At 40.5% G+C, this 12,491-nt stretch overlaps 1 protein-coding gene across 1 annotated transcript in view; it reads right to left on the bottom strand.

Moving 5' to 3' along the window:
- The window catches only part of LOC138733858 (transcription factor RFX3-like), a 217,481-nt gene extending 205,913 nt beyond the window's left edge, over window positions 1-11,568 (bottom strand). The window contains exon 1 of the mRNA XM_069881364.1: window positions 11,487-11,568. The gene's annotated coding sequence lies outside the window, so the exon portion shown is untranslated. The remainder of the gene's footprint in view (window positions 1-11,486) is intronic.
- Window positions 11,569-12,491: the final 923 nt, after the last annotated feature.

Here is a 12,491-nt window from a genome sequence, read left to right as displayed (position 1 = left end):
TACTTATTTTCCATTATTCAAAAAAAGTCAAAACCACAACCAAAACAGATTTTTAACTTCCAAATTTCAAACCTTCAGTTTGAGTCTCAGATCTTCTCTCTTCCATCTCTGCTTCATCATCTTTCCTCTAAACTCTCCAGTTTTAGTGGTAGTTATTAGCTTATTACATTAATACATCCATATTGCAAAGATAAATGAATTGATAGTCTAATGACATCATACTAATTCAGAAGATGGTTCATACAAAAGTGCTTAACTCCCACTTAAATTAACTGAATTCCCATGCTTAAAATTAAGTGCTTGCTTAATAACTTCCCTAGACAGAGACCTAAATACCTGCTTCAAATATGTTTTATAAATGCTTTTTAAGACCCCAGTTTGGAAAAAATAAGCCACACAAATATGATTATTCAAATATAAATGTAACCATTTGTTTCACCAAATATAGCATCTTCACCTACTAATACGCTTTGGAGTAAGAATTCTACTGTTAGTGATATCACAGAAGAAAACATTACAAAAAGGACTATTTGAGCTGGAAGGTACTGTTCCCATAGTCTGACTCAAGAGACCCACTTAAAAAAAGACTTCTTCAGAATGCAACACTAAAACATTCCAAGTCAAATGAGTAACACTAAAATAGTTTATATTTCCATACAACGTTCTTGTTCTACACTATGATGGTAGAACTATCATTTTTACTAATTGAAACCATATGCTTTAAGCTGTTAGAACAGCACTTTACTACTCAGAAAAAAAAGCGCTATTTTAATGAAATATAAAACTTAATTGGGCTTTTTATTATAGTTTTTGGCCTTTAGCAGAACTATGCTTTAACTGTTCTAAAAGCAGAAACAAGAAACTACTTGGGTATTTAATTCATTTATACTTAGATTATACTATCATTTTTTTAAAAAGCTCTATTTCTTAGGTCAGTTAGCCAGGTGGGAAATTTTAAACTTGAATGCAGTTGCACAAAGTAATGCATTTTACTATTTGAGAGAATTTCTATATCTCGTTCTACCTCCATACCAGCTACCTGCCCACAAATTTTCTACCTTTTTCACATGTTAAACACAAAAGATTTAAAAGATAAAATACTGACAGATTGGTATGACAGAGAAAATTTGTCAGTTTTATACAAGTCTTCAAGAACTTCACAAACCTCTTTGAAAAACTTTAGAGTTTGATTTAAAATAGCCAATTTTCTTGTATTTAAAAAATAAAATTTAAAATATGTGATTTTATACCAACATCCATCTCCAAAATAAGTTAGAAAAATTGCCTCAGAATATTTGTGAGTTGAATCAAGAGAAGACAACAGAAAGAAAAAAAGAAAACAAAAATAACGCAACACTGACCATGTATATTTTGGAACATAAAAGTTCTCTAAACGAGATCAGCTGATACTTCAAACTTCATGCAGACACAAGAACCCCTACAAGTAGGCAGTTATGGAATACTCTCTTCAGGGAGGGTCTCTTTTTAAGTCCATTAGTTTGACTTATATCTCAAAGTGAAAGAATTTTAATTCCTTCAAAAACATTTGTTTACCTGTTTAGATGATGACTTTTAGCAAGTTCTACAATGGACCAATTCACAAGGTAAGTTGAAATTTACAAATGACCTTAAACAAGCAGTAAATGTCTTCCAAAAAAAAAAAAAACCCCAAAAAAAAACAAACCCAAAAAATTACAAGAAAAAAAAAAACCTTGCCCAACATAACCCTGCTCCCCTCAACCAGACACCAAAACCCCAGATATCCCTGGTGAGCAAATACCATGTACTGCAGGTGGAATCCACCCCCAAGGATGAGGATGATGGCTCCCATAGCCTAGAATCTTTCCCTAGGCCACACCATCCTCAGAAAAAGATAAAAACATCCTCCATTAAGAAGAAGAGGAGGGTGATTGTTGTAGGGGACTCCCTCCTAAAAGGAACGGAGGGGCCCATTTGCAGCCCAGATCCGCTCCACAGAGAGGTCTGCTGCTTACCGGGGGCATCAGTGAAGGAGGTAGCTAGAAAACTTCCTTCCCTGGTCCATGAGACAGACTACTATCCTCTGATAGTAGTCCAAACTGGTAACGATGATCTAGTAAACAGAAAGACCAAAGCCATCAAGAAAGACTTCAGGGCCATTGGGAAAATGATGGAGGGCTCTGGGGCACAAATAGTATTCTGTTCCATCCCATGGCTAAATAAAGAGGAGCAGGAAGTCAGGAAGAATTCGATTAATGCCTGGCTCCGAGCCTGGTGTGAGGAGAGGGGCTTTGGCTTCTTTGATCATGGGGTGGCTCATGCACCCCCAGGCTTTGTTGCTAAGGATGGGACACGTGTGTCTCCTAGGGGGAGCTAAAGCCCTTGCTAAAAACCTAGCTAAGCTCATAAATCGAGCTTTAAACTAGATGTGAAGGGGGAGGGGGTTGAGCCCAGGCTAGACAGGAGCGAGCCTGGACACGGGGCGCTGGTGATTCGGAGAGGGTGTGCTGGTAAGGACCACCAGTACCTCACCACACAGAAAGTGGGGGAGAACACACCTCGGGGTGCTAAGGGAGATACAGGCACTCTGGAGCTAGCTACTCCAGTTACCAGGCAATTGGGAATGAACTCTGTTCCCTCTAAGAGGGCTGAAGGCTCACCAGCTCAGCTGAAGTGCATTTACACCAATGCACACAGCATGGGGAATAAGAAGGAAGAGCTGGAAGCTGTTGTAGGGCAAGGAGCCTATGGTGTCATTGCCATCACAGAAACGTGGTGGGACGACTCATATAACTGGAGTGCAGCTATTGTGGGGTACAAACTCTTCAGGCGGGACAGGAATGGTAGGAGAGAAGGCGGGGTAGCCCTCTTTGTAAGGGAGGACTTGGACTCCATTGAGATGGATTGTGGTGATGAGGAGATTGAGTGCCTGTGGGTTAAAATCAGAGGAGCCCACCAGAAGGTAGATTTTGTGATGGGAGTCTGTTACAGACCACCCAGCCAAGGAGAAGCAGCTGATGAGCTCTTCTATAAACAGCTGGGGTTAATCTCTAGATCAATGCCTCTCATTCTTGTGGGAGACTTCAATCTTCCTGATATCTGCTGGAAGTACAATAGAGCAGAAAGGAAGCAGTCTAGGAGGTTCCTGGAGTGTGTGGAAGACAACTTCCTTGCACAGCTGGTGAATGAACCAACAAGGGAGGGTGCCCTCCTGGACCTGCTGTTTGTGAACAGAGAAGGCCTTGTGGGGGATGTGGCAGCAGGAGGATGCCTAGGACTAAGTGATCATGAGATGATAGGGTTTTCTGTTCTAGGTGAAGTGAAGAGGGTGGTTAGCAGGACAGTAGCATTAAATTTCCAGAGGGCAGACTTTGAACTCTTCAGAAGGCTGGTTGGCAAAGTCTCATGGAAGACAGTCCTTAAGGGCAAGGGATCCCATGAGGGCTGGGAGCTCTTCAAAAAGGAAATCCTAGCAGCTCAGGAGAAAGCCATCCCATGTTCCGGAAAAAAAGCTGGCAGGGGAGAAAGCCAGCTTGGTTGAACAGAGAGATCTTGAGTGATATCAAGAAGAAGAGAAACGTTTATGGGCTCTGGAAGAGGGGTCAGGCCTCTTGGGTGGACTACAGGAGGGAAGTGAGATTGTGTAGAGAAAAAATCAGAAGGGCTAAGGCCCAAGTAGAAATCAGAATGGCAAAGTCTGTGAAAGATAACAAAAAATCCTTCTATAAATATATAAATAATAAAAGGAAGACTAGGGAGACCATACAGTCCCTATTGGACGCAGAAGGAACAACAGTGACAGGGGATAAGAACAAGGCTGAGGTACTTAATGCCTTCTTTGCCTCAGTCTATGGGGCCAGATGGGATTCATCCAAGGGTATTGAAGGAGCTGGCGGATGTGCTGGCCAAACCCCTTTCCATCATCTTCCAGCAGTCCTGGAAGACTGGGGAAGTTCCACTGGACTGGAGGCTGGCTGATGTTGTGCCCATCTACAAGAAGGGTCGCAGGGAGGATCCAGGCAACTACAGGCCTGTCAGTCTGACCTCAGTGCCAGGGAAAGTCATGGAGCAGGTGATCTTGAGTGCTACCATGAAGCACATGCAAGAGAACTGGGTGATCAGGCCCAGTCAACAAGGGTTCAGGAAAGGCAGGTCTTGCCAAACTAACCTGATCGCCTTCTATGACAAAGTGACTCAGCTACTGGACTAGGGAAAGGCTGTGGATGTGGTCTTCTTGGACTTCAGTAAAGCCTTTGACACAGTTTCTCACTGCATTCTGCTTGAGAAACTGTCAGCCTCTGGCCTGGACAGGCGCACACTCTCCTGGGTGGAAAACTGGTTGGATGGCCGGGCCCAGAGAGTGGTGGTAAATGGTGCAAAATCCAGCTGGAGGCCAGTGACAAGTGGGGTTCCCCAGGGCTCAGTGCTGGGTCCAGCCCTCTTCAATGTCTTCATCAATGACCTGGATGAAGGCATTGAGTGCACCCTTAGCAAGTTTGCAGACGACACTAAGCTGGGTGGAAGTGTCTGTCTGCTGGAGGGTAGGGAGGCTCTGCAAAGGGATCTGAACAGGCTGGACCGCTGGGCAGAGTCCAATGGCATGAGGTTTAACAAGGCCAAATGCCGGATCCTGCACTTGGGGCACAACAACCCTATGCAGTGCTACAGACTAGGAGAAGTACTGTGTTCATTTCTGGGACCCTCACCACAAGAAGGATGTTGAGGCTCTGGAACGAGTCCAGAGAAGAGCAATGAAGCTGGTGAAGGGGCTGGAGAACAGGCCTTATGAGGAGCGGCTGAGAGAGCTGAGGTTGTTTAGCCTGGAGAAGAGGAGGCTGAGGGGAGACCTCATTGCTCTCTATAACTACCTGAAAGGAGGTTGTAGAGAGGAGGGTGCTGGCCTCTTCTCCCAAGTGACAGGGGACAGGACAAGAGGGAATGGCCTCAAGCTCCGCCAGGGGAGGTTTAGGCTAGACGTTAGGAAAAAATTTTTCACAGAAAGGGTCATTGGGCACTGGAACAGGCTGCCCAGGGAGGTGGTTGATTCACCTTCCCTGGAGGTGTTTAAGGGATGGGTGGACAAGGTGCTGAGGGGTATGATTTTGTGTTTGATAGGAATGGTTGGACTCGATGATCCGGTGGGTCTCTTCCAACCTGGTTATTCTATGATCCCCCAAAACATTACAGCCATTATCATTCTAAACAGCTTTATTAGTTTGGGTACCAGAAGCATTCTGATTTACCTTTGTTTTACAAGGGGCTTCCTATTTTTGAATTCAAGGCACTTTTTGTCCCTCAAACTAGATTATGAAAAGAAAACCATAACAACTGTTTATACTCTTGTTTTATTATTACTTCCAACATGGTCATTCTTAAAAATTCCATCTACTACTGTTGCTAGGAGTTAGTTGCTATGCAACCTAAAAGGTACCTGGTACTTTCAGGTTAAGAAGCATTAATAAATCTGTAGGCCTCCTTACACATTTCTGACCAATTTGCTCAAAGCGCTTAAAACTGTTCTCAAATAGTCACCACACACCTCCAGATATCGTTTTTAAGAGTTATACTAACAGATTTTAACAGTTGCACTGGTTTATGGCTGGGATAGAGTTAATTTTCTTCATAGTAGCTTGTATACGGCTGTGTTTTGGAATTGAGACCAAAACCGCATTGATAACACCAGTATTTCGGCTATTGCTGAACAGTGCTTGCACAGAGCCAAGGCCTTCTCTGCTCCTCACACTGCCCCACCAGTGAGTAGGCTGGAGATGCATGTGGTGTTGGGAGGGGACACAGCTGGGACAGCTGACCCCAGCTGACCAATGGGATACTCCATATCCTATGACATCATGTTCAGCAACAAAAGGTGGGGGAAGGAAGAGTACAGGGGAATGTTCAAAGTTATGGCAAGTAACCATTATGCATGATAAAGCCCCACTTTCCTGGGAATGGCTGAACACCTGCCTGCAGATGGGAAGTAGCGAATTAATTTCGTATTTTACTTTTCCTTGTACACACAAGCAAATATTTAATAAATATTAAAGAAAAAAAAATAAATCACTGCATTCTAACTGAAAGCAAATAACAAAATTTTCATCTAATTTGTAATTTAGGAGGACAGTTAAAAAAATCTTATACACCAAGAAACCTCAAAGTTAATCTTTCAACAGCTAAAACATCTCTATAGAGCATGTTGTGCAGCTACTTTATTTTATGCTCCCAAAGAACAACATATCGAGTTCTATATTTTGGACCATAAACTAACAATTCAAAATAAAAACACCTTAAGAATGGCAGCATAATGCTTCATATTTACGTTTTATATCTACAAATATAGGCCAAATTTGATATCTACAAATACCTCTACAGGATTGGTGTTTTCAATAATATTTTAGCAAATCCATTGGAAAAGAGCTAAGAAACGGCACACAGAAGAAAAACAATGGGGTTTTTCTCCTATAAGTTTTTCTATATTAGCACAATTAATGACATCTGTAGGAACTACGAAATCTGGCTTATGACTTTTGCTCTTTAAATGTATCCATATTACAATAGATGGAGTATAGGGTGTGAATATTTGCCAGCTGTCTACTGCCAAATGGAATATCTAACACCTGAGCACCGAATGCCTTCTCTTCAATAGTAGCATAAATTTAGTCTTACCTTTCTCCAGATAATTATTCTGATTAAATCTGTTTTTGAAACCTCTACCCCTCTTTCAAATAAGATGGAGGGCAGTATCAATTAATGGATTCAGAGTAACCCTGGAGAGAAGGACTTGGAGATGCTGGTGGATGAGAAGCTCAACATGAGCCAGCAATGTGCGCTTGCAGCCCAGAAAGCCAACCATATCCTGGGCTGCATCAAAAGAAGTGTGGTCAGCAGGTCAAGAGAAGCAATTCTTCCCCTCTACTCTGCTCTCGCGAGACCTCACCTGGAGTCCTGTGTTCAATTCTGGAGTCCTCAGCACAGAAAGAACATGGATCTGTTAGAGCAAGTCCAGAGGAGAGCCATGAAGACTATCAGAGGTCTAGAGCATCTCCCACATGAGGGCAGGCTGAGAGGGTTGGGGTTGTTCAGCCTAGAGAAGAGAAGGCTCTGGGGAGACCTTCTAGCAGCCCCCTTTAAGTACTGGAAGGCTTACAAGAAAGTTGGGGAGGGGCTCTTTATCAGGGCATGCAGTGTTAGGATGAGGAGTAACAATTTTAAGATGAAAGAGGGGAGATTCAGATTAGGTATTAGGAAGAAATTTTTTAATCTGAGGGTGGTTAGGCACTGGCACAGGTTGCCCAGAGCAGTTGTGGATGCCCCATCCCTGGAAGCATTCAAGGCTAGGTTGGGTGGGGCTTTGAGCAACTTGATCTAGTGTCCCTGCACACGGCAGGGATGGTCAGGACTGGATGGTCTTTAAGGGCCCTTCCAACCCAAACCATTCTATTCTATTACAGAAACTATGTCCTTAGAAACAAGAATAAAAAGATGTCTCAGAAGCAAGTGGAAAGGCTATGATAACTAGTCTAGATACCCAGTTTGTGCACCTAAAAACATTTCATACTACTTTCTCAAGGTTTTCTACAGGGACCTCAAAAAATAATAACCAAATAAAGACTGCTCTGAAAGTAAAAGGTTGGGGGGGGATTTCTTCCCAAGAGCATTCATGAATGACAACTGTTTAGTAACTGGTATTTTGTTTCTTCTCCAGAATTCATAAGCCTGCAATGTTTTTTCTAAAGCAAAAATCAGAGGTTTTTTTTAAATTTTGCTTACATTAGGATAATGGGCTTATAAGACAAACAAAGAGAAGCTGCCTTATCTCCTGCATTTTTAGGATTTAGCCTTGTAAACACAGTAACAACTCCGAGTCCAGAAACTTGCACCATTTTCCATCAACACAAGCAAAAAGATATATACAGAGACTTATTAAGTACAGTAATTGATACTTTCAAGGACAGATCACTGCAATGTTAAAAGCTAGCCTATTGATTGTGATCTCAAAAGTGATAGAAAACAGCTTGGAAAATAGTCTAAAATTATTATACCTATACAGCTACAGTTAAGGACATCTAGATATATTATACTGTAAAAGTAATTGTACTTATAAACTAGCTAATGATTATCTGGACTACATTTTAGTGTTTTAATTTGTTAGATCTAGTCTCTACCGAGAGCAAGTGTTGTTCTCAGTGTTGCTCAAAAATGTACTAGAGGCAGGAGGGACTTTAGCAAAGACCAGTTGCACTGCTGCCCAACTTCAGTTGTTCCATAAGTAACCCTTTATTAATACAATAACATGGTCCCTTTAATGTAACTACAGTAAATGAAACTTCTGCAGACAGAGGTTTGTTTACATAAAACAGGACAGAGCTTCAATCTAAGTTTGGTGAGACAGTTTGGTTGAATAAGTATTCCTCACATGAAGAAATTCAATCAGAACCAGGCCCTACTGAGATTAAACCAGCACACCCCCTTCCACTATTACAGAATATCTCCTTCATCTGTGAGACTAGCATGCTTCTACAGTAGAAATTGTCCAAGTTCAATGTTCCCTTTAGTCTTTTCCACTCAAATTCTTTCTCCCTCCATCACTCCTCAGCATCAAACTTTTAAGTACTCGATGCAAATACACGGAGCAGGCTTTGACACATACACAGATGCTCATTCTCTCTAAACAGCTGTTTCACATATACACAATAAAGATCTAGCTGAAGTGAGATGGATATTGCCATCTACACTTAAGATTTTTTTTGAACATTTTCCAGTAGAAAAATGTTCTCATTTTGGTGTATCTTTCCTAAATTTATTCTTTTTACAGCTAGACATAGTGTCAATCACACAGAATTTTCAGGAAAATTAACCTCTCTTCAATTCCAAAAATAGGACACGTTAAAAAAAAAAAAAAGTCACTTGTATTTAAATGTCTACATAGATACACATATATAAAATATATAATATATACATTAACATAGGTACTACCCCCCAAAAAACAGCTACTCCAATACTAAGTTTTAGTAAGTCCCCAATTGTTTTAATAGTAAATTTAATGTGGTAAAAGGTTATCACACCAACAGAGATGTCAAGCCAGGCACAGAAACACTACTATATCACAAAGGGAGCAGGCATTAATATGTTCTGCAAGAACCTAAGCAGATGTCAACTGAGCACGCTTACAGATAATTTGGAAATTATCTGGAAAAATTATTTAAAAACTTCCTCAGGTTCTTCTACTTGAAAGAAAGGCAAATTCCTCAACATGATTATTTTTACATTACGTTTGAAGATGTTTTAACCAATATTCAGGTTGCTGCTGTGAAAAATAGATCCTGAACTGCTGAATAAGCATTCTTTCTACTCATTTGCAATTGGTTGAAGGAGTCTTCTTCAAAATAAATTTTAAATATCAATTTTGTTTATATTGAGATGAAGCAGGTAACATTTACACCCCAAAAAGAAAATAGACTGACAAAAGAGTAACTGTAGGCTATCCCTGCAGCTCAACTTAATATATTTCAGAGATGACTGATACACAATGCTTCCCCATCTTTGCCACATCCTGCTACCTCAAATGAACTGCGAAACATTAAACCATGTGGAAACAAAGCATCTAACAAGGAAAAGGAGAGAACAGTAGATAGGAAATAATTAAACAAAAAAGAATCATATTGAGGAGATTAATAAAGATTTAAACTGAGTGCCAGCAAATACAGAAAACAATTATAAAATGTACATTAATAGACAAAACTATCAGCAATAATAAAAAGCAAAGTAGGACTAAAACAAACTGCAAAAGCAAAGAAAATGTTGACACAAAAAATGATTTAAAGACTGAAATTGTTTAACTCCTTATCTAGAAGCAAGATGAGAAAAATGTTCCAAAGATGTTCTTTAGCCTTACCCATTATCTGAATTCCAAATATCCCTTTAAAAATCTAGCATTTTGTCTTCCATTTCAGAGGCTTGTATCTGCATGTTAGCAAACCAATTCTAAAGAAAATAATCATTATTTTCCTAATACAACATTACTTTATAGCTAGCTCAGAAATAGGTTTAATTCAAAAGGACTGATAATGTGATAAAACAAAACAAAAAGGAATAACTGAAGTTAAAAATATCCCTGTGTTGTGCCACGTAAGTCTCCAACTAAGCATTCCACCATGGCACTAAATGTTACAGAGAGAGATAGAGAAACTAGAGTAAATCCAAGTAAAGCAATTATATAATATTTCTGTTAAGAATCAGTTAAAAAAAAAAGAAAACAAACAAAAAAACCCAAAAAACCACTGGCTAAAGGATTATGAACAACTAGATAATTACACAGTATCAGTGTTTTTTTCTTTAAAATTAATTTAAAAATAGGTTTAAAACTCACAATACATTGTCATTGTTTTTCTAGATAGCACTTTTATTAGGTAGCAGAAAGACTCTATGTTCATAAGAAAGATAGTGTGTACTTTTTTTATAAGAAGAGGTGCACTTCCTAACACTGTATAAGCTAGGGTTAATAGACTATGAAACTATTTTAGAAAATCTACTGCAATAATACAACTTGATATAGAAACTGAATGACAACAGGAAACCATATGGATCAACAACATGGTATGGTTGGGCCACCTTAATTAAGAAAGCATACCCAGGTACATGGTTCCCATTCCTATGGAACTATACATTAAAGACTTCTTTATCTCTTCAGAAACAAATGTGTTTCTAAAAAAGCAAGATAGACACACAGCGTTATGTGCTCTAACTATGCACAACTCCTTCGAGTTTACTGAAAACTTAGTGGTTTCTACACCAATAGGTTAAATTCTACAAGTAGTATGAGCTGGAAAATTCAAAAATGTTCTGAATCAGCGTATGAAAAATAGTTCAATCAAATATTCCACGTAGAACAACTATGTTTTTAAAATAAAATGAAAATGTTAGTTAGTGAAAACAGAAAGCTGGCAATTCAGAAGCCATAAACTTAAATTATAAAATTAAATTGCACTTGCAACCAGATAGCTTGGTTTATGAAAATGACAGCTATTCACACTAAAAGATTTTAAATAATACCAATCAGCCTTTCAACCTCTATTATTAACTACTAACCACACCGTGAAGGCAGTTTTAAAGGATCTCTAATCCCTCTGCTGTGTCACCCACTGGCCTTTCCCTATTAACATACAAGGTACTTTGGAACATTACAAGCATTGCAGCATGTCAGATAACAACTTCCAATAAAAAGAGATAAATATCCTTCAAAACAAACAACCACATGACAATTTACATCATTTCTTTCCCTTTTGGAAATATTTCTTACCACATTATAAAATGGGAGGGAAGAAAGGCTGAGGAAGAGAAAGTACTCGAGGCTTCTCGCTCTCCCCTCCCCCTCAATCAATAGCGAAGCCAAATAGAGCAGTCCCAGACTGGATGCTGCAAGGAGGGAGGAGTTAAAGGTTGGGGTAGAGGAGGAGAAGAAAGAGATAGAAAGGCGGGATTGCAAGCATGTACAGAATAGTTACATTCACCTGAACTGTGGAAAGCTGTGTTGTTCTTGCTGGTGGTGGCTGTTGTAGGTGACGATGAGGAAGGAGATTGTTGTTGGAAGGAAGGATTGTTGTCGTGTTGAAGGAATTGTTGTTGAAGGAAGCAGTTGTTGTTGATGAGTAACAATCACCAGGACTACGGTGACTATGGCGCTTGATTCACAAGGCAACAGTTGCTATAACTCACAAAAGAGAGAGAGCAAGCGGGAAAGGAGGAGGCAGTGGCCCAGCCGAAGAGACCCGGAAGAGGCAGGGCCTTCCATATGACGGACAGCTTCTAGGGCCGGAGGGGAAGGGTATCCATTTCCTCAAGGGGGAAAGAGAAGGTTGAGAGGGACATATTAACTCCTCCACTTCGCTAAGGGCGTGTGAGGGCGCATTCTATTCCCAACAAGAAAAGTAGCAGTAGTATGACATGGATGTATGATCACACTACATCGGAAAGAGAAGAGAGGGAATCTATAGTGGTGGCTGATTGTTTGAATGGATAGCAACCGCCGGGCCGAAACCTAAGTGGGAGGCAGAAGAGGGGAATGTAGTCATCTGCATACCTGTCTCCTGCGTGGATCTAGCTTACTGACATCCTGACGTCACATCCGTCACATCCGATTAGCAACTAAGATAAAGGGGGGTGGGAGGAGTGCAGGGATCTCCGTTCAGTGGTTTGCTTTGCTTTTTAACCCTGCTTGCTTCCTGCTACTTGGAAGCAGTTTAGAGTGAACAGGAAGTTCTGCTTTGTGCTCACTGCTTGTCAACGTTTCCACTCCTTTTTCCATCAGAAAAAAAAGCAGTGAAGAGCTGCTGAGGGATGGAATATTTGTTAACTGCTGCCATTGAAAGTAGATGAGACTGTGACAGCAGCTTTGCCTCATTGGCAAAGCTGAACATTTTCTGTGACTACTATATATACTTGGCCTGCTGGAGTTGGCACATGCAGAACCAACATGTGCATTACCAGCTGCCTCCAGCAATGTTCCTCATAGACCC

Source organism: Phaenicophaeus curvirostris (genome assembly GCF_032191515.1).
Source record: "Phaenicophaeus curvirostris isolate KB17595 chromosome Z unlocalized genomic scaffold, BPBGC_Pcur_1.0 scaffold_52, whole genome shotgun sequence".
In the NCBI taxonomy this organism is placed as follows: domain Eukaryota; kingdom Metazoa; phylum Chordata; class Aves; order Cuculiformes; family Cuculidae; genus Phaenicophaeus; species Phaenicophaeus curvirostris.
The sequence above is the reverse complement of the archived record's forward strand: the minus strand, read 5'-3'. Positions and strand labels throughout refer to the sequence as shown.